Raw genomic sequence first — 3,781 nt, 5'->3', positions numbered from 1 at the left:
CCTTCTCTGCTTAATCTAATATCTGCACTCTCCTCTGTCTCTATCTCCGGCGTCCAACACGGCTCAAGTGCCGCCGGCTTGGTGCCTTCGGCCTCGGTTTCTTTTCTTTTGGCCCCTGCTGCTGTCTCCACGGCCCAAAGGCCTTCCAGTAAACGACCCCCAGCTCAGCCAGCAGGTGGCCCTTACCCTCCCCCACCCCCTGGCCTCCTCAGTCCTTCATGCAGCCTTCGCCCCTGCTTTAATTCCTTCTCAACAATCTTCGGCTTCCATATCCCAAGCCACTGAGCTTCAGGCCCCAGATCCGTCTAACCCTTCCTACCACAATCTGCTTTCTGCTCTTCTTCCCTCCTCATCTTCTTCCATCCCCGGTGTCCAACACGGCATCAGTCATCCCATGCCTTCGGCCCTGGATTCCAACCTCCCCTTTACTCAAAAAGGACTTTTCTCTCCGAACAGCTGTTCCTATCCCAGCTCCTCCTAACGCACTAAAGTTTAGTCCTCCTCCCATTCCCTTTTCACTCCGGCAGCAAATTTTACGAGGTGCGGACGTCAATCTAGATCATCTTCTCTCTTCCTCTACTTACAACTCTGATTCCAGAACAGTCGACTGCGGCTCGATTTCCGTTACTCTCAAATCTTCTGACCCTCACTCTGCTTCAGTCCTTTGAATTTCCAACTTCTGCTTGGCTTTCAGCATTTTTCGCGACATCATGTGCTCCGCCTTTCCCGAACGTCGTCAGGAACTTGACGATTACATGCACATCATCCTCGATCTATCTGTCCTTTTCGAGGGCTCCCTGTTCTACGATTACCACAAGCAGTTCTCGGCCAAGGCCGCTGCCCGCCTACTCCAATGGAACCAGCGCACCTATTGGGGAGCCCTCGACATTGAGCTTTACTGCTGCACTTTCGCCGGCGTCAGAGCTCTTTCCTGCGACTTCTGTTCGTCTTGGACACATCCATCAAATCTTTGCCCAAATAACATCCGCAAGCTCAACCCTGACTCTGCCCCTTCTCCCCCTCAGCATCAATTCTCCTGCCAGATATTCTTCAAACCTTCCCAGTCCAGAGACGTTCGCGGTCGCCCCATTGTGATGATCAGAGGCCAACAAATTTGCGACAATTCCTCTACATGTACCTCTTCCCTTTGTCTCTTCCTTCACATTTGCAGCTTCTGCGGCGAAGCTCACGCTCGCTCTGCCTGCCCCCGCCAACCCTTCCATGCTCGCTCCACCTTCAGCGTTCCCAAATGATTACTGGCTTTTCTGTCTACCCCAATCGATATCCCCGCTCTTGCTTCCGAACTGCTCCATCACCCCGACCCTCTTCCACCCACATCTTACTCAACGGCCTATCCTTCGGATTCTCACCAGGCCTGTGCACACTTCCTTCTTCCTCCGTCTTTTGCAAAAATTTGCAATCTGTCACCACCGATCCCCAGTCCGTTGATTCCTTGTTAGCATCTGAAGTCGAGAACGGTTTCATGATCGGCCCACTTGACTCTCCCCCACTCCCTGCATACCGCATCAATCCCATCGGTATAGCAGTCAATAAGTATTCCGGTAAAAAAGGCCTTATAATCGACTTGTCAGCCCCCCATAACTCCCACGTGCCAAGTCTCAATAGCCTTATTCCCAGTTCAGACTTCTCCCTCCACTATGCCACAATTGACCATGCCATTTCTCTCATCAAAATCATAGGTCCGGGTGCCTGGCTCGCTAAGGCCGACATCTCTAGTGCCTTTAAAGTTATGCCTCTTGACCCAGACTTCTGGCACCTCTTCGGGGTTCATTGGCGGAACAAGTTCTTCTTCGCAGTCCGCCTTACTTTCGGATGTAGGAGTAGCCTAAAAATTTTCGATACCTTAGCCGAAGCCCTCTGCTGGATCCTCTTGAATAACTATAGGCTTCCTTTTCTCGTCCACCTTCTTGACAATTTCCTTACCATAGATTTTCCCCACTCCCCACCTGCAAAAGCCTCCTCCACACTTATTTCCGTTTTTAGGAAGCTAGGGGTACCTCTCGCCACGGACAAAACAACCGGCCCCTCTCACATAATCCAATTCATTGGGATCACCCTCAATTCCATCAATTTCTCCGCCTCCCTGCCTCGCAACAAGATCGACAGGATCCAGACGTATATCTCTACCTATTCTTCTGCCAAATTTGCACAAAGAGGGAACTTCTATCTCTGCTCGGCCACCTCAATTATGCCATGCGTATCATTCCCCAAGGACGGTCGTTCATCTCCTACCTTCTCGACCTCGCCTCTTCTGTGTCCTCTCTTTACCACCACGTAAGCTTTTCTGCCGACTGCAAATCCGAGCTCAGGCTTTGGCAACTTTTCTTGGCCAACTGGAATGGCATATCCGTCTTCTACAATGACCTCCTCTCCGACGCCGAGGATATCCAGCTTTTCACAGACGCGGCCCCCTCATTCGGTTTCGGAGGCTATTACAAAGGCCAATGGTTCGCGGCCCCTTGGCCTCCTGAATTCTCTTCAATCCCTCTCGCCAACCAGTCATCGGCCTTGTTCGAAATATTTCCAATTGTCGTTGCCACTTCTCTTTGGGGCCACAATTGGAAACAAAAATACGTCCTTATCCATTCGGACAACTATGCGGTAGTCCATATAATCAACAAAGGAAGGTCTTCATCCCGATCTATCATGAAATTTCTCCATCGCTTTAAATGGATTTCTCTCACACATCAATTCATCCTCGTAGCTGCTCACATTCCAGGCCACCTTAATGAGATAGCTGACTCTCTCTCGCTTTCAATTTCAGAAATTCAGGAACTTGGCACCAGATGCAAGACCGAACCCATGCACAGTACCTCCCTATTCGGAACTCACGTTCCTCTGAATCATCCTTTCCATCACTATTTCCCCTGGCCCAGCAAACTATCCTCTTAGGAATCGCCCCTCGAACTCTCAACTCTTACTGGACTGACTGGAAGGGCTTCCTTTTCTCCCCGCGAACATAAAATTCCCTTCTTTTGATATTCTCACCGTATCATCCTTCGTTTGCTATTGTAGAAACTCACTCAAGGTACGAGCATCTACCACCAAAGTATACCTGCGCGGCATCCACTTCTTCCATAAACTCCTTTTCGGCACGACCGGTCCCTCCCTTATCCACCCTCAAATTACTCTCCTGCTTAAAGGCTTTGAGCGGCTTGAAAAACCACTTCCGAACCAACGCGCACCACTTACCTTGGACATCCTCGAATCCTGCTTCTACAGTGGTGTGAAAAAGTGTTTGCCCCCTTCCTGATTTCTTATTTATTTGCATGTTTGTCACACTGAAATGTTTCAGATCATCAAACAAATTGAAATATTAGACAAAGATAACACAAGTAAACACAAAATGCATTTTTTAAATGAAGGTTTTTATTATTAAGGGAAAAAAAAATCCAAACCTACATGGCCCTGTGTGAAAAAGTGATTGCTCCCCCTGTTAAAACATAAATCAACTGTGGTTTAACACATCTTTGGAAAGCTGAGTTCAATTTCTCTAGCCACACCCAGGCCTGATTACTGCCACACCTGTTCTCAATCAAGAAATCACTTAAATAGGACCTGCCTGACAAAGTGAAGTAGACTAAAAGATCCTCAAAAGCTAGACATCATGCTGTGATCCAAACAAATTCAGGAACAAATGAGAAACAGAGTAATTGAGATTTATCAGTCTGGAAAAGGTTATAAAGCCATTTCTAAAGCTTTGGGACTCCAGCGAACCACAGCGAGAGCCATTATCCACAAATGGCGAAAACATGGAACA

At 48.5% G+C, this 3,781-nt stretch overlaps 1 pseudogene; it reads left to right on the top strand.

The window, feature by feature from the left end:
• Positions 1 to 710: 710 nt before the first annotated feature.
• On the top strand, positions 711 to 2,863 carry LOC148815822 (uncharacterized; annotated as a pseudogene).
• Positions 2,864 to 3,781: the final 918 nt, after the last annotated feature.

The sequence above is a fragment of the Atractosteus spatula genome, chromosome 24 (assembly GCF_055471065.1).
Source record: "Atractosteus spatula isolate fAtrSpa1 chromosome 24, fAtrSpa1.hap1, whole genome shotgun sequence".
Classification (NCBI taxonomy): Eukaryota; Metazoa; Chordata; class Actinopteri; order Semionotiformes; family Lepisosteidae; genus Atractosteus; species Atractosteus spatula.
Note: the sequence above shows the minus strand (reverse complement) of the source record. Positions and strands in the feature narration are given on the sequence as shown.